The 19843-nt window shown below is 36.7% G+C and overlaps 1 long non-coding RNA gene across 1 annotated transcript; it reads right to left on the reverse strand.

Annotated features, from left to right (window-relative positions):
* Nucleotides 1-1121: 1121 nt before the first annotated feature.
* LOC134824694 (uncharacterized) lies at nucleotides 1122-6884 on the reverse strand. The gene is made up of 3 exons (XR_010161458.1): nucleotides 6845-6884; nucleotides 1904-2027; nucleotides 1122-1466 (listed from the first exon to the last, which is right to left on the reverse strand). It is a non-coding gene; the product is annotated as an uncharacterized LOC134824694 (long non-coding RNA).
* Between the last annotated feature and the right edge of the window lie 12959 nt (nucleotides 6885-19843).

Below are 19843 nucleotides of genomic sequence, written 5' to 3' on the forward strand. Positions count from 1 at the left end.
AACTATTTCATTGGTCATGAAAGGTGCTTGGCCGGATATCATAACTGCACTGATAACAATTATTTCATGCCATGATTACGTAAATTTGCTATCAGGAGGGGGTGGGTCTTGATAACGGTTGATTACGGAGGGGGAGCAAGAGGTAAAAATTGCTAAAATATTGAATACGTGATATGTGTTTCTGAACATTTGATTTTGATTTGATTTGAAACTTTTACAAAATAGCAGTTAGTACAGTTAATCGAACAAACATTGATTGATTGAAATAAATTTTCGTGCACACTAGGCCGAAATGTATAAATGCTAAAAAGCGTGGGTCAGCGAAAAGTACAGAGGACAACTTGCAGAACAGGAGTTTTTGGCCGCCCAAAGTCTCAATAACATCACTACCACCTAGTAATAAATTGATGAAATGTGAAAAGTGTGAAACAATCAAATAATAATGTATGCATATAATATAATTGTCTCTCAAATACAGATAACGTCCGTAAACTCTTAAGATACTCCTACATAATATACTGATCGGTGTCCGATAGACATGAATTACGTCATGGTGGCTTCTTTACCCGGCTACAGACCTTCCCGTACCAGATGTAGTGGTCGAGATGAGTTTGTTCAGCTCTCTTCTTCTTCAGGTCAGTTACCAGGTTCTTCCTTGCTGCACGCTCTTCACTGGATATACAAATCCATACATCTTTGTGTGCCTCAGCCAGCCTCAGTCTCCCTGTTTTCATCAGAATCTGATGAACTGCTGTTGAGCTTGGGACAGTGATCTTGGCTGGTAGGATGCCGTACCTGGCCTCTTCCAGCCGACTCTTGTCGCTTCGAAATGAGGTTTCTCCCCGATCTCGTCCAATACTGCGTTTACAAGAGCTGGTAGCTGTTCTTCATCCTCTTCTTTCAGTCCAAACACTATCAGATTCTTGCTCCTGTCCTCCTCTGCAGCCACACTCTTCATCACCTTCTTCAGGATTTACTGTAGCAGACCGTACCACTTGCACTGTTCTGTTGAACAGCTGCACTGTAGCTCTTAATCCCTGACTCCACCGCTGTTTGTACTGTCTATTCAACTGTAGTTGTTCGTCGTTCTGCACCAGCAGCTGGTCCTACAGCCTGATCACCTTTCCTTGTCTGCTAGCGCTTCCGTCTTGAGGCACTCATTGTATCTGTCCTGTGTTTCGCTATTTTGATCTCTCTGTCACTAGCAATAGATTCGAAAAGGGTATTGCAGGCCACCAAAGGGTATTGCTCCTCGTGAATGGAGACGACTCCCTGCTAATGTTCTTCCCCGCAAAGAAGGCTTCAGCGTCTGGAGAGTTTAGGAGAGTCTACAACAATTTGTGGGTCATCAGTGAGCCCCATCCATTGGTCCCAATCACTGGAGGGCGGTGAGATGCTGACCTCTCCCATGCTTCATACCGTATGCTTCAGTTCTATTTCAACTTCGTCAGTCGAATTCGTGAAATCTGCGAGAAAAAATATTAACAAAATATGGCGTGAAGTGCGGCGCGCGCAAAATTTGTGCTAAAGATGCCAGGAATCGTGTGGTTTTTCCAACAATTAAGATCGCGCGACGGACGAAAGATTTCCATCAAATTCGAGATCGTGGAAACATTTATGACAGATTTAGGAACATAAATTTTGGCTGTATATGTCCGTGAACTAGTTGGATTTGCCCTGGTATGATACAATGGCATGAGTACCAACATTTTAAGCCTCCTGTGAAATATTTCCCTGATTCATGGAATGAATGAAATGAACAAAAAATGAAGTGTCCCTGAGAAGGCATAATTGCGACTACAATTCTGTCACATGCTTCCAAAATCTCGGATTTATAAGCCCAAAACGGTCAACAAGATGAATTGAAAATCGATTGAATTGGCTTATAAATTATAATAATTACCAGGCATGGGATAACTGTTCCTTCAAAGTTCCTTTAGTTTCGGCGAGAGTTTTCCACACGCTGGATTCGTGCTTCATTTTGGCATAGTCAATCTTCGCTAACATGTTTTGTTTATTCTGAAAGCCTGCGGATATAATAATTCAAATTAAAGTTAATTGGAGAATTTAAAAGCCTATTACGAAATCAACTTTGGGACAATTTCTCAATCGACAAATAAATTCAAGTTTAAGCAATTTATATCAAAACTTGGTAAGAAATGTAATTAATGGACATGTTTTTTTAAGCGACACTGTTTTCCTGATTTTACCTCTTTCAAAGTCGGGTGCACAAAATGAGGAAAAAGTCATTTAAGAGCGACCATAGATTTGTACCTAGAATGAAGTGAAAATATTCAGCAGTTGTGATCCAGAATCATGGAAATTACGAACTATAACCAAATAGCTTACATTTGTCGCTACAAATTTGTAAAGTTTTGCCCCAGATTCATTATAAATGCGACGAATAAATTATGTTCCAAATTTAGGGAAATTTAATAGGACGGGAATTTTTAAATTCAACGTCTTAAACCCTTCTCAAAATTATGGGAAAAATGATATCAATAAACAAAATTTCATAAATTTTTAAAAAAACTTTGAAAACTTGGGGTTTTATCCCCCCCTTTTAAAAATTTTTTGGTTCCCGGGGAAATTATTTTCAAAAAAGCCTGGGGGGTTTCATTTCAAAATTTTTTTAAAAAAATTTTTAAACCTTTTTTAAATTAAATTTTTTAAAAAAAAAATTTGACCCCCTTTTTTATTTTTAACAGGTTTATTGGGTTGTTTTAAAATTTTGCACCGGCAAAGCAAAAGTTCAAATTTTTAAAAAAATGAAAGGAAAAGGGATTGGGTTTTTGGTCCCCAGCGGCCCCCCCGGGGTTTTGGGGGGGGGGGGGGAAATGGGGGGGGGGGGGGTTTTGGGGGGGGGGGGGGGGGGGGAAAAAGAAACCCGTGAGTTATGTCAAGGGAATCGATCCGACCAACACAAAACAGCAGAAATTAGCATCGGACGGTTAACCAAAGTTTATTTTTCTTACGGAAAATTTTTGGAACCCTGCCCGGGTTGATTGCTTTTCAGACATTTTTGTGGAAGCTACTAAAATTGTACAAAATAAACCAAGAGAGTCGGGGGAGACTCATTGGTTCTTGGAGATTTGGGGTTGAAGTGCGTGTTCTTTGATTTGGTCATGCTCTCAAAACAGAGCAATTATTTTTTAAATTCACAGTTTTTTAGATAAACCCAAAAACAACATAGACCCCAAAAAAAAATTATTAACTCGGGTACAAATTTTTTACCCGTGGGGGATCTTGGCACATTTTTTCTGATTCTGTAGGGGGGGGGGGGGGGGGGGGCCAAAAACATTTTTGTACACTAATTTTGCGTACATTTTGGGAAAAATCGATGGTCCTGTACATAATGGTCATAAAAAATTACAAAAAAACGGAAAACCCTGGAAAACAAAAAAAAGGGGGGGGGGGGAACCCGGAAAAAACAAAAATTTTTCCATTTTTGTACATGTACATTTTGGGAAAAAACTGGTGGGCCCTGTACAAAAATATAGTTGGAAACCCCCCCCCCCCTTTTTCTCAACCCGAAGTAAGGGGTAAGAGTGGTACTATGAAAATTTAAAAATGTGTTTTCCCCGGAAATCAGTAAAAAGGTGGACCCAAATTCCCCAACCCCCTTTTTTTTCCCCCCCTTATTTAATTGCCCCCCCCCCCCCCCCCCCCCCCCCCCCCCCGAAAAATTGGGGGAACTCTTTCTAGTTCAGAATATTGTAAAAGGGAATGGTGTGCCTTTTTTGTTTAGTGTGGCACAATTTAGTTGAACTGTGTGCCATTTATATATATCCATAATCTTCGAACTGGAAAAAGTCCCGCTCACATTGGGACTGGCGCTAAGTTTCTCGATGTAATCAGACTATATTGTCCTAAATAACACAATTGACTCGGGTACACTTTTTCAACCATTTCTCGGAATCACGCCCTTTTCAGCGATGAACCAAATGTGCCAGAGATCTAGATGCATGTTCATATTATTATAAGTGCTATGAAGATACTTAGGGCTAAGAGACTTAGTTTGTGAGAAATCGCAAAACCTCGAGATATCTTGAAATAATTGATCAATCGCTACTTGCGATAGCGTAAAAATGGGATCTGACCTAATAACTCAACTACCTGAAGTCTGAAGGACTTTTAAATCATGCTTCTAGCCCACTCAATATGATGATTTTTCACCATTCATTGCATTTTTAAATGCCCAAGATGAGTGCTTAGCTCCAATCAGATGCGAGATATCTTGGAATAATGGCATCAATCGCTACTCGCGAGAGCATAAAAATGGGATCTACCTAATAACTCAAACAACCTGAAGTCTGTAGACTTTAAAAATCATGCTCTACCCCACTCAATATGATGATTTTGACCATTTAATACCCAAGATGAGCGCTTAGCTCCAATCAGATTCTGAGATATCTTGAAATAAGTGTGATAATTGTTACTCGCGAGACTGCTATAGTAAATCGGATTTTGGCGATATCTCACAAACAAAGTCTCTTAAGCCTTAAGTATCTTTGTAGCACTAATATAAACATGCTCTTAGGCACATTTTGGTTCATCTCTGAAGTCTGTATCTCGATCAGAATCCGAGATAATTTATAATGGGGGTCACGATATGGGTGCGGTCAAAAAGGGCGTGATTCCGAGAAATTCCCTACTGGTTAAAAAGTGTACCCGAGTAATTAGTGTTATTTAGGACAATATAAGTCGGATTACATCGAGAAACTTAGCGCCAGTCCCAATGTGAGCGGGACTTTTTTTTCCAGTTCCAGGATTACCAATGATAAATCACATGAAATTTGTGTTGTGATCACCTGCTATAATTAACTTAAAACATCATGTCATTAGTATGTACCAAATTTCCTCGAGGAACATAATGTTGTCGCCAGACGTCTACTTCATTGTGCCAATTATTAAATAAGCAGCAAAAAGTCATTTCTTTGATTTTAGGCTCAAAATATTCTTTCAAAATGACAATTTGCTGAATTAGGACACACAATATCTTGATGAACTTGCTTAAGCTGTCAGAGCCCCTCACAGTGGGGCTCCATGCTGACATTTAGCAAAAAAGTCATGTCTCCAAAATCACTTTAAACTAGTTTAATCTAATTTAGCCAGGTTATTTCTGAGCTCAGAACTTTTTGATTTTTGATTCTATCTCATTCCTGAGCAAAGTTACAGCCCTGTAAAGTCAGGCGCTGGGATATTTATAGATTTGGCAGTGAAAAATATTCTGAATGTGCATGTCCAGGCAAGATATCTTAACATCGTATTTTTGAATTAACACTATTGGGATAGTCCCACATGAGTTTTCATAGTAATGTCAAGCTCGTTGGTAGTCAATTTAAGCAAAATTGAGATTCTTTTGGCAAAAAATCGAGATTCTGTGAATTTTTAGGGATAATGTTGATAAATTTGCCAAATTTCGAAGGTTAAATTGTCATTTGCTCTGATGTCAGGCTGCTGGAAAAGTTATTCCTCTATATTCCCCATATCTACTATACTTTAAATGATACCTCAGAATGTCTATAAACACAAAATAATCGATTTGCTTCAGAACAATTCAGACTTTTGGAGAAGAAAAAAAAAATTTTTTTGGGTCCAGCCTCACGCTATTTCTCAGCCTTGAAAAGCTCACTGATAGACTAAAAACTGATTTTTTTTTCATTTATTTCATAGCTTTTGGGGCACACTTCGATCTTTTATGCTAATACCAGCAAAGTTCAATAGGAATAAGTAATATTTGGATGGAAAAATAATGCGGATGAGCCAAAAATAGCCAAAATCTGGCAATTCGAGCTCGGAAAATCCAGGGGCAACTCTGATTTCATAGGATTTTTCTTATGTTTTGGTTATATTGCATAGTTTTTCTGGTTCTCCTTTCTGAAATACCATTAAACAATCACATCAGCATGATTGATGACTATTTCCATACGAAAAAGCAGAAAAATGGGACAGAAACCGCTTGAAATTGGATAAAATCTTAAAATTGCTAGTCAAAAAGATGCTTTTTGTGTGACAGAAAGTGCCAAATTTTCAAAAAAATTGATTTTTTTGCCCAAAAAAGTAGTGAAAGTTGTCCTATTTCACTGAAATAAGTCATAATTGACGATTTAACCCAAATTGACACCACCAAGATGTGGCCAGAGGCATAAAAAGGCAAAAAACCCAAAAGTCATAATGCCCTATTAGATTGCCCCACTGTGCCCCTGCCGCAGTAGTCTCGGAGCCGGCGCTTCGCGCCGACTCCTCGCCCACCCCTTTTAAAAATCTTGTGCACGCCCCTGTTGGGAAAGAAACTTAGCCGCTGCGAGCGGGCCACAGAAGGGTCTGAAAATGGGTTTGGGAGGAAATTTTTAATTATGTGGATATGCTCATTTTGGGCATAGTTGAAGTACTTCAACCAAATTCCATATAATATTTGAATGATTCTAAGACATATTCTGAATTTTGAACAGGAAAGTCACAAAATTCAGTTTTTAAAGATGCCAGTCAGATGCTAAAAACTGGCAATGCATTAGCAAAATTTTATGACATATTAATCAACTTAAGGATTTCCTAACAGAGGCAGTTTAGATTTAAGGCATTGCTTTGCTACACTTTCTCGTTATTAGTCATTTCACGTTCACTGTCTTAAGTGCCATGGAATTCAAAGTCATATTAGTGCCACTAATAATTAGGGTCCTAGTGCCACTAATAATTAGGGTCCTAATAATTAGGGTCCTAATTTACATCAATCATTGTTATAACTTGAATTTTTAGTTTAATTGAGAGATTGTCCAAATGTGAAGCATGGTTATTAAACATCTACAAACCCTCATGACATATTTAGCACAGTTATATTTACCTAAATAGTTCTTCTTCATTCATTTCGTTCCAGAATCCAGGCTGAAATTTTGTATTATTTTATATGTGCTTATCTATAATATTACCAGTCAAGATAATGTGAAAAACTTGTATAAATGTTTAAGATCCAATAAAGTCCTATAAATAAATACTAAACAAACCTTCATTAAGGGCATCTTTAATTTAGAACATAGAATAATTTTGGGATGATCTCGGAGAGCTTTTTTAGCAAATTCTGGATCCATAAACATGTCAGCTTCTTGGGGTGATGATTAGATCAAAATATATAATTCAGAATTATAGTGAATAAATCAAATCATTTGGATTCTGTCTCAACAAGCAAGAATTCAATGACGCCCTAGCCCTTAGGTACAACTTTGGAATAAAAGATGCTGCAAGAAAATGTGTATGTGGAAGTGACAACTCAATAAACCACTCACTAATGTGCAAAAGGGGTGGATATGTATCTCTTCGCCACAATTCATTGAGAGATGTGTTAGCAGAGCTCTCAGAAACTGCCGGCTGTAAAGATGTTACTACTGAACCTCTCCTTATTCCTGTCAATGGGAGAGAACTTCCTGCAGGCCGCAGGGGCCAACAAAGCAGATGGAGCTAGATTAGATGTTAGTGCTAGGAGTGTATGAAACCCATTGGAAAGGGCATTTTTAGATATAAGAGTATTTCATGCTCAAGCTCCTTCCAATAAAGCTCTTGGATTTCTGATGAGTATGTACACTAGCCATGAGAGACAGAAGAAAAACATGGACAACAAAAATATTGTTGAAGTAGAATATGGAACATTTACACCAATAGTCCTTTAAATCAAGAACAGGTGGAATGGGAAGAGAAGCAAATACTTTTTTCAAAAAGGTTAGCTGATAGAATGTCTAGAAAATCAGGCCAAAGATACAGTGAGGCAATGGTACTTTTCAGGAAAATAATAAGATTTGACTTGTTGAGGACAACAATTATTGCTCTTAAAGGAGAAAGAAGGTTAAAAAGTTGTTAGGAAATTTTGAATTATAGGAAATAATTCAGATTAGATTGAAAATGGCATATACATATTTCAAGTAAGAGATTAAATTTAATTAGAGACGAATACATATCATAAATTTGCTCTGTGATAATGAACTCCTACTTTCAGCAACAATAACAGAACAAGATGGTCCAGGAAATGAGTGTTGAAAACAAGAATAGAAAAGCACTAATTTGTTTTTCGTCCTGTGTACTGTATTTACTGATAGTTTGCATTTATTTAATTATAAGATCATCATTTATTTAATTATAAAATCATTGATTAGTTGAGCGATAGTAAATCGGCAAAATGTTATGCAGATATCTCAACTATATTGTGTGAACAGCAGGGAACGAGACATCAAGTCATAAACAACAGAACACAGCGGCTACTAACATTTTTTCTACAATCATACAAGAAGATTATATAGCGCTCGATCTCACATCTAATCTGTCTGCAGCCATACGTATATATGGCGTCACCGCGAAAAATGTACTGTTAGTTATTCCATCTTGATCACCTTCAAAACTTGTTCGAAACTACTTTCTCACCACTCACTGAACAAATGTCTATAGGTTTATTATTATTATATTGACAAGTACTTCACCAATTTTTACCAAAAATATTCCTTAATCGACAACATGATACCATTAAATGCGCGCGCGCGCAATAATAAACATAATTATTTTATTACAACCAGTACAAAGCAAGTGCGGATTAATTTAATGTATTAAAATGCTTAATACAAAGATTTCCTTTGTTGTTTGTACTTACCTGTTTAAATTTCCCAAAAGTAAAACCTCAAAAGTGGAAAGGAAAATTTAAAATGAACATTTGCATTTTGGTTCAATAACCGTTTAAAAGTTAAAAAGATATAAACAACTAAACCAAGTAGCTTTAATTTACTTTTTAGAACATTTTAAATTATTATGTGGTATGGTCATTACATTACCCAATTTAGTGGTAATTTAGTAGTCAAGATTTAGTTTGACTTTTAGTATAGGTTTCGTTTGACGACTTTGAGCAGAAAATCCTGTATAATGTATAATGTATAAACATATTTTATGCTTTAGACGCCAAACTGAAAACGCGAACGATTATCATCAGTTTAAAAAAATCGAAAATAAACTCTTCGGTATTCAGAATTTGAATATTATCAAATATTACCCGGTAGTCACAATGATCTTTTTTAATAAAACGTTTTAAATTGTATTTGAAACTTAACATGAATTGTGTGTTGTGATAAAATTTGAACCTTAAAAGTTGACAGTTTTGAGTTTTTTAATTCGAATATTTTGTTCATTAGTTGCTATTTATAATTTATCATACAAGATCGAAGATGAATTAATTCATGACTTGAAAGTTTGACGCGCGTTTATTTCTACACTATAGTGTGTAATGTTGTGCAGCGCGCGGCCGAAATTGTGACAAACCGGAAAAATTAACTTGTTATCAAAACGTATCGCGCGAAAATGTTTTTGTAGACGCGCATGTGACATTACGAGTGCAGAGCTCGCACTGTTTTATAATACATGTATTATAAAACAGTAGCGCCTTATTTCGCGTGCAAAAGGGCCGGGCTCTAGTACTGTAGTTACAATATATGACATGTCGAACGCGAAAGCAGAAAAAAAATTTGTTATAATAATACCTGCAGTTTTACTAATTATTTTTTAAGAGTAAAAACAAAAATTTGAATTCCCTTGAAAATTTAACAGTCTATCGAAGATAATTTTAAACAGTACTTAATCAGCAATTTATAATATGTAATAATAATTATATAATTCACATGATGGTATGAGATTTAATGAAATAAATCTTACATAAGCTTCTTTTACTGATTTCCCCTGACACCTCGAATATGAACGGCTATGAGGACACTACGAAGTAGAGAAAAGTGAAGTCTCGTTCTTATTGATTCACGATGTCAATCCTTCGCAGCTCGGCGAGGCACAGTGGTGCATCTCGCCGATCTACCGAGAAGCATTATTTGATGCGCGCGCGCGACCCAGTAGTGCATCGCGCTACAACGTTCTTATAAACCTACCACATGAGCAAGGGCTCTAGTTAGATTAGCAACATTGCCTCAAATTATCAGAATTCTCTTTTAATCATAAAGAACTTGTTTTGACCGTTGAATCGATTAAACGTAGTTTCAAAAAGCTTCTATTCGATCAACAGGAAATCATCAAAATAGGAAATTTGTTAAATAAAAGCTTTTCTGCCATTTCCTTGACTGAAGTTTCAAAGTTTTTACTCAATTTTTGTCCATTGATCTGCGATCAGTGAGGTCACTGTGACAGAAAGTCAAATTTGTTTTCTTGAATGTCCTACCGATAGGACTGAGCTGAATAACCGAAGAAATCTTTGATAAACGGAAAATCATCAGAATAGATAAAATGTCAAACAGTAATTGGCAGAGCACAATCATCAGAATAGAAGGAAACATTTTGGAGACCGATACCGTTGTTTAATGGAACTTTTCAAGATCATTAAGTCACGAGTACCAATTTCGTTATACTACTTATTCAACATATCAAATAGGAAAGATAATCTGTTCATTACACCCTCTCCAACTAATCAATTTATTTATAAATCTGCATGGCTTTGGAACGAATTCCGTAAAGTTGGCCCGTTAAATTTCACCTCCACATGCGGATCTGTCAAGAATTTACTTAAACAGTCACTTCTAAGAGCTCAAAACCGGTATGGAACTGAGTGGTGTGACAGAAATTTCACTGAATTCTGATTATGAAGTGATATTCATTTGCCCGTTATTCCCACTTAAGCACTGACTGACAAGCTTATCTATGAATACCATGCTTGAATTTAGGTAAACAACATACAACTCATTCCCAGTTACGCTGAGCGCAACCGCCGAATGACACAGTAATATGGGCACGCGCATAGCATTGCGCGCCGATGCTGTGCGCGTTGTCGGCCGAAACTTGGGAAGTTCCCGCTCTAATATTCAGACGACAGTGATGACTCATTAAGAGCACTAATTTCGACCACTTTCCCGGTCGAGCCATACCAAATCAAACTAATTGACCCACGTGTATAGCCAATGTCCTGGCGGTGCTGAGCCGATGTAAAACTCTTCTGTAAACTCTTTTGTCTCTTGTAACTTGTTTATATTTTATATTTAAGTTATACTGTGTACTGTGTACAATAGTTATAGCGTATATATAGTGTGTAGTGTGTAGTGGTTATTTTGTTGTGACGTGTCACTTTATATTTTGCTACCAACGTCAGCCTTGACTTACCATTTATTGTAATTGGTACAGCATATATCAAAACTAAAACACTGTTTTCGATCTGACGGGTGGGGGGGGGGGGGGGGGGGGGGACGGGTGATGGGCTCTCTCTGATGGGACACGGTTCTAGGGGGTACCCGGGGTACGAGTTAACGAATAGTGTTCGTGTCCTTCCACAACCCCCTCTCATTGTGTTTTTGACGGAGGAGAAGCCTAGTTCATCCGTCTGCATCGCTTAATCGAGTTGAAAATTTAGCCAATAACAAACTAAATTACATGTTATACTGATAGCAGGTGTAGAGTTTATAACATACAAATTATAAATTTTTGACGGCTGACGATGGTAAGTCGCTATGTTTAATTCGGGACTTTTATAGTCTTAAGTCTTGGAGCTCAAAATGTCTCGTGCTGTGGGCCGTATAAACGGCGCACACCACCGCCCCGCCTTACTGCTTACATTACTTCATGGTTGCAGGGCGGAGCTGGTGCCGTTTGTCTCGGCCTCGAGTGGCGAGTGCTTGCCCATCGAATACACAATTGAAACACTAATTATTTATTGGAATTCTACAGTTTCCAAAACGAAGTACGAGGATATATTAACTTTGAGCTTTGTTTTGGCGACTGCTTCATCGATGGGCAAGTAGGTATTTGTTGTTTAGCGGTGTTGAATATTGGAGCAATTATATAATGCAATGTATATCTCCATCATAATATAGGCTAGTGTAAACATATATAATCAATAATACAAACAAATGGTATTAGTAACTCGCTAGATTATAGATGTTATTTAAACACATATGTTTACGTCAATTATTACTAAAATTAATATTCTTTTTGCTTTAATATAATTACATGTCACATAATGGATTAGTTGAATGAAAAGTGTGCTACAAATGTCTACGCCTCACGCAAAACTGCGTACCGCTTAGTACTTCATGCTTGAGCGGTACTGCGGTTGACAGTGGCGCGCACTCAATTTAATCACAAATAACGAGCGCGCGGTTTTTTGGAATCCCTCCATTATTATATTAATTAGGTCGCAGTGTTCACGGCCTGTACTGCGTGAACGACAGAAATATCTTTTAAATTATTTTGCTTCTGAAATTTTGGCTCTAGAAATTAAGAAATGTGACATGTAATTGTAAGATATGTATTGACATGTATTATAAGATAACAATTAAATAGATCATGTGCGCGGCGCCTACAGCTGACCTACGAATTTCTGAACAATTTTAAATTGTGGCTGTGTGCGCGGCGTACTGTATATGTGTTTGAAATTGAAATTTGAATTTATTTATAAATATAACATTATGTATTGATTGTTTTGTGGTAAATAAAAATTTTTCTTTCCTAAAATTTTTCTTTCCTGGAAGACTTGACACATCTTCTGACTGCTATCTGGAGAATGGAGTACCTCAAGGATACATTTTAAGACCGCTTCTGTTCATATTATATACCAGAGATCTTGCAATTTACTCTCAAACTATGATCACATATCTTTCTAATGAAAAAGAGACTCATTTTCAATCATGTTCTCGTCAACTGTCAACTCGGCTGCAGTATTCTGTCCTTATGGTGCATTGTCTTCCCCACTCCCGTGTCCAGTGGCGTAACGAAGGCCCCGCTGACCCCACTGTGCAGGGGGGCGCCGTCTTAGGGGGGCGCCAAATCGTTGTTTGAATGTGGGACAATTTCGAAAACTTAACTAAAGTACTAGCAAAACTGCGCGTTTTGCTCTAAATACACACTTTTTTAGAGATTTTACCGGCGTATCCTCTAAAATCACCTAATTTGTTCAATTTTTTTGAATTTTCTAAATCTAATCTGAGAATGAAGTATAATGATGATGAAAATCTAAATATTATAGGCTACAATGAGCATTTTAGTAACAAATAGTATGAAAGATCTGAAATTTAAAAAATAAAAACCCTAAAAATATTTACACCCCAAGTTAAAAATATAAATACTTTATTTTTAAAAACACTATCAAATAAGGTGGTTGATCAGTCACTTGTGTCATTACGACGACGTCGTTATATCAAGTCAAAATATTTAAAAAATATTAATATATATCTTGTATTCCTGGTTTCTGCCAGTTTCTTGGATTGAGAGGAGAATAATATCATTATCAAACACATATTTGTTAAGCATCATGTGGCTTCGCTGGGAGAGCCCACAGATGTTGATAGTACATATTTTTCCTAGGATATTATTTTTACTTCTACCCATATCTGAACAGGAACTAGTGCTAGTCATATTGACGATCTACTGAGAATTGAGCCAATTTATTCTTGTATACTTCACAATCATAGGAGCCAGCTTTGTGATCTTTGTTGCAGTGTGCACATTTGAATCCTGTGGTTATGTCACATGAAAGACTCTCATGATTTCCTGCACATTTCCCACACTTAGCGGATTTGTTGCAGTACCTGTGAACATGGCCCCAGCCCTGACACTTATTGCACTTTATCACTCTTGATTTTCGTTTGTATTCCTCAACAATGTATCTCTGGTTGCAGAATTTTATCTTTTCATCCATTACTTTGAGCAGGCTGTTTCTAGATTTGAATTCAACTTTAATCAGTCCCATGAATGAATTGTCACCTTTGCGCTTGAGGAACTCGCAGCCCTCTATATCCTCTGAGTAATTATTCATGATATCATCTTTCATCTGATCTTCAGATAGGTCATCGTAAACGTGTTTGACTATTCCAGTGGTGTTGTCAGCTCCCGGAATTTTCATGCCCTTATTTCCTCCAAAGAATTCAGTAGACCAGCTATCATGAACTGACTTGGCAGTGGTCTCATCCTCAAACTCAAAGGTTATAGAACCAGATGCTGTTAGGCGACAGTGTTTAATGACTAAGCCTTTGTGGTGTTTGTTGAACTCTTTCCTGATATCACGACTGGTGCGGATGTTAGTGTCACCTGGTCTGACTGCCACTCTTATCCGTTTAAGCTTATCTGCATTCTGGCTATCCCTAGTAGATTTAGTCATTGTGTGGAGACTCTCAACCAAGTTTGTAGGAAGCAAAGCACTTCGATGGTGATTCGCATTACTTGCTTTACTGGTCACTCCACTATAGGATGGTTTACTGGCAATACTAACAAGGTCCTCTACCTGATCTGACATGAGATTTATTGTATTTGCCGTCTTGGTAACCTTCTTTTCAATTCGCCTTAGCTTGAGGGCAGCACTGCCATATACTCTATTGCAGGGTGGACATAGAACCTTGACATAGCCAGGGGACTTTGTAATAAAATCAAATTCTGGTTTAGTAAGGGGTCTGCTAGAGCATTGGTTGTGAAAATACATGTTACAACCATCACATTCAATTCCTGATCCACTGGAATCGCTTTTGTCTGTGACTTCCCCAGCACATACTTGGCATGGATATAACACTTTGCCAGACTTGTTTTTTGGAAACAGCCCTTCAAAACTATCATCTTTTGTTTTAAAATCCACAAAATCACCATTTTTGAATATCACCTGTATGTCAGATTCATTGTATTCACTTAGCCCGTTGTTGTAAATTACGCTGGACTTCAATAGTTCGATCCTGCCGTCCAAGTCGTAGTCCTGTGGGGCAATCAGCTGAAGTTTTCGGTGTATCTTGTCAATCTGGGGGGTTGAGACATTAGTCAAGGAAATAATAGTTTCGCCTGGCATAGTACCAAAGAGGATGAAGATACCAAAACCAAATCCAAGCTAATTAGATAGTAGTAAGGAGGTTGGGCCAAAGACTGGATCAAAATCGAAAAAGTTTGAACCAACCGGAGAGGTTCCGACTTATGGGTCGGACTCCCTTTGTATATTTGGGAAGACGAGAAGAAGGAGATCTTCAGTTTCAGGTATTGAGGCGTTATCTGGTCTGAGTTTTCGTATTGTCTTATCTACGGTCCCACTACTTGTTTGCGTACATGTCACATACCTCAAATTATTTGTTATATAGTAGTGTTGAAAGTATTAAAAAAATGAAGTATAAAGAAATTTTTAATTAGCACTGTATAGTTTAAGATATTTATAGCTTATTATAGTAAAACAATTTTTTTTAGTAAAACAAATTTAAATTTTGGCATTTATTAATAACAATCAAAACATATCATATCATAAAAATAAAGCCGCGCGTTGGTTGACTGCCTCAGTATGGTGAATAATTTAAGCTTGAAGGTGCCCTGTGCATTTACAGAACATTATGCGGCAATCACATCACTACGAGTTACTCATGCTTTTGAATTATAGGAGTGCGGATTGTCAGGTATTTCATTCATTCATACTTAATCGGTTTAAAGCTGTATATTTAGAGCTCACTATTGTTTGAACTATGAAAGCAGAACGTAAATAATGGACAATATACCGACGACAATACCAAGGACCCGAGTGCCGCATTGACTTTTCCGGATCCGTTTTTACCGAAGGCTTATCCACCAGTTACTCATGCTGCATGTATAGTCTGATAATATTTTGTTTTATCTCTAGCAAGCATTCTGTAAGTTGGAGTGTCGTATTTATTATAGAAGAGCCAGCCAACCTCCGCATTACAATCTTTTGTATGCCAGGTTCGTTTATAAAATCTAATCATATAATAAGATTGATCCAATAGTCTAAGATGAACGGTATATCTAAGCTCATCGTTATTAAAATCCTGATGGATGAATTAATCAAGTAATGTTCCCTTCCAACACAACTAAACAACAAACAAATGCTTGCTCACCAGTGGTGACGCAATCGTAGGGGCATGCAGTTGGTTCAGATAACTCTCACCCCGACGACAGCGTCGAGAAATTATCAAATTATGCATTTGCGCCATACTGGACACATTTTATATTTAATATTTTGTGGTTTGTAGAAATTAGTGTCATCTAAAGTATAGCTTAACTGGCGAGCAAGCATCGTCCCACTCGGCGGGGACGAAAATACCGAGTCCAATCACAGAAAGTTAACCAAAAGATAAAAACAAGAGCTCGGATATCAACAAAAATCACACGCTCCAGACGACGGGGGAAGAGAGGATAGGAAGTAAGCTGCTGGGCTCAACAAATTTTGATAATTGTAAACAAATTTGTTCTTGTGCCCTATAATAATTTGGTATTGAGGTATGACCCTGTACTGTGCGTGATAGTGAAAATGAAAGTGAATGTGAATCTGTAATGCGAACGAAATGAGTTATAACCATTGATACAAAGGCCATAATCTTTCGCCAGCTCTTTAATATCCACCTTGAAGCTACATTTTATATCCTTGAACTACACAATATAAACTAAAGCATGTTTTAGTGTAGGCTTTTTGTCACAACAAGACTGCAACCTATAGTATCAACTATAAACAGAACCCCTAATTATACCGACCCTAATTATACAGACCCTAATTATACCGTCGACAATTCATATGACAAATTTTACACTGCAATCATAGTCGACGATAACTAAGTAACTTCTAATTCTTTTAAATCTGAGGCATATTATATAATTGATGTATCGAAAAGATATTCCCTTTTTTACCACCTTACCATTCTGATTGATTTTGCACATGACTGACATGTTTTAACTGGAGAAGGGGTTCCCACAGTGGTAGTTTTATAAACCACTTTTAATTTATTGACCTATTATACTTAGTGGTAGTTTTATAGACCACATTTAATTTATTAACTTATCATACTTAGTATTTATTTTTGGTGACTGTATCACCCAGTTTTAACATTTGATAATTGTACAGTTTATTGACGACACATTGACTGAATGTTATTTTATATTCTAATTTATATTCTAGATATTTTATTTATTTTACAACAGACGACAACTTCCTGTTTTTTCTTCTATATTAGTTACTCATATCTCTTGTACAGACTTTTTTACAAGGACATTGACAAATGATACTCACATTAGGCATTCATTATTGCATCTAAATTATTTCACTTGCATTAGGCTTAGAAATTTATTCTCTGGTCAACAGATTTCAAATGTTTAATTAATTTGTAGTATGACAGTAAGGTACATAAGAAGTTATTTAATTTTGCTTGGGCTATTATATTGACTAGGTATTGAGGTTTAATGATGATATGGAATTTGAATTCTATATAAATTTACACTATGTGGTTGGGGCATTTTGCATAGTAAATATGGTTACTACTCATATATATCATATTATTTGATTGGTATTCAATTTCTGATTATTTCTTAGGAATATGATTATTATATCTCAATTTGGCTTTAGGTAGGGTGCCCCGCTAAAAGAACTGGATTCTTCCAGGAAGCATCCCGTGCACAGACCTTGGTCTACATATATATTAAATTATTAACCATTCATTCTGTATGTGCACGAAAATTTATTTCAATCAAAACCCCTAATGTCTACTAAAAAATTTCTTCTAGTCCTAATATGAGCCTTGTCTCTAAAAACCTAACTGAACTAGCGTTTCGGTGTGTGCAAAAGCTTTCAGGCACGCGCATTCCTTGCCCCGTTAGTTACCTGTCCTTCCAAAACCAAACTAGCAGTCAAGGACAAAAAGTCATACACCAAATGGGCATTATATTTTATGAATTGTTTTACATCTTTTTATTCTGTAAAATGTGCTAAAATTAAATTTCTTGTTTCATTGAATTTCTTGTTTCATTGAATTTTAGGGAGGGGCACCAAAAGGGGAGGGGGCGCCAACAGGGGGGCGCCTTTTCGGCGGGGGGGCCAACAGGCAACGTTACGCCACTGCCCGTGTCCCTGTCTTCCTGTCGCTGCATTCTGTCAAACCTGGTACAGTGGTACCAAATACCTTAACGGACTATTTTAAATAATTAATTAATATCGATTACGGGTATATGCCTCACAGAATGGCTAGCCTCACAGAATGGCCAAATTTGTAAATGTTTTTGTAACTATTTTTTTGTATAAGACTGGTAGGTTTTGTGGATACCATATGAAACAAAAGTCTTCTGGCAACACTTCCTGTGGTGAAATCATTAACTAGGACCACATTTTCTGGCATAAATATTACTGTTTATGTAGAAATTTTGAGCACTGAAAATTTGTTTTCAAATTTTTGAACTAAGTTTGCATTTTGGTGAGAACTTCTGGCACCAGTATGACAGAAGATGTTTAAAGAATAGTATTCATCAAACAAAACGAACATTGTTCAATGTAGGAAGAAAAAAATGCTAAAATGGATACACGCCTCACAAAATGGCCAAAATATGCCTCACAAAATTTGTTTTCAAATTGTTGAACTAAGTTTGCATTTTGGTGAGAACTTCTGGCACCAGTATGACAGAAGATGTTTAAAGAATAGTAGTCATCAAAAAAAACGAACACTGTTCAATATAGGAAGAAAAAAACGCTAAAATGGCTACACGCCTCACAAAATGGCCAAAATATGCCTCAAAAAATGGCCAAAATATAAAACTCCTTCTATTGATGTAGACATGTTAGTTTTGATGGTCTAAAGTATTCACAAGCTATTTATCATACAATAACACCCCAGATGGAGTGTTTTTACAGCCGAATGAAGGTTATAAATCATGAAATCAGGGAATATGAACAAAATGGCAATTTTTGGTGTAGGAAATTATGCCCTTTTTATTCAGTTCTAAGAAATTTCACCTATATGGGGGTGTTAACAAGGCATATTTATACCAGCAGCATGCCTGAAACAAGAGCCAAAGGTTTTAGAAAAATAAAATTTTCTCGTTTTCTTTTTTTTTTGGCCATTTTGTGAGTCATTTTTTTTGTTTGTGAAATAATTTTTCACAGCTCAGATTTTTCGTGAGTTTTAGGTTATTACCCCATTCCTTAATAGGTTTTCTAACAACGTGTGGTGATAGAAATTTAAAAAGTATCTCTATCAAAAAATTATAGAAATTCAGATTTGGCCATTCTGTGAGGCATGTTTTTTTGGAGGAAGATTTTCCGGCCAATTTTTCTCAAAGAAAAAATGGTTATGAGATTAAATCAACCCCGGCCCCAGGAAGAAAAATATGAGTGTCAACTTAGCTTCTTATGAGATAAAAACTGGAATAAAGTGTGTTTTGTGATTTTGAGAGACCTTTCTTTTTTTTGGCCATTCTGTGAGGCATATACCCGTACCAAACATTAATTATTTTCTAATGACCAACTTATATATATGTAAAACGCTCTATATACGCCATTTAACTACAATTCGATAATGAACTTCATATTAGTGCTGCGTGCTGATAAATATCCTGGGAATAAATCCACCCAATCGTGGCGATAACATATTTTTGTGTTCGGCCAGTTTTAGGCTTGAGTTTGTGCTCCAAGAGTGGTAATTCAGGGGTTAGTAAAGCTCTTACAGGCAACTGGCTCCTTTTGCCAACTGCTTTTGGTTTAAGCGCTGACTCACATCTTGAACTGGAATGGGTATAATTGCAATATCCTACGAAGTCAGCATGCTAATTATCTCGCAATATCCCGTTTATCTTAACAATATTTAGAGTTTATGGTTTAGGCGCGGCGCACCGCTAGTTTTTCCATTTTCGGCACGGTTTTGCTACACTCTGTATAGCATGTGGGTCAAGCGCAGTGCCGCACTTAGCAGCAAAAGAATTATAAGTAAATTCTTTTAACATACTGTGTTCTGCCAATCAGAATATTTTCGGTTATATTGACTGTTGATATTTTTTAAATTTGAGAAAATTAATTTTTGTATTTCAAAAATGATGTTGAGTTTTTAATATTACTAGCAGGATCCCGTCTAACCCTAATGTGGTGTCAAGACTA

This window comes from Bolinopsis microptera, chromosome 13, assembly GCF_026151205.1.
Source record: "Bolinopsis microptera isolate Bmic1 chromosome 13, MBARI_Bmic_1.0, whole genome shotgun sequence".
Classification (NCBI taxonomy): domain Eukaryota; kingdom Metazoa; phylum Ctenophora; class Tentaculata; order Lobata; family Bolinopsidae; genus Bolinopsis; species Bolinopsis microptera.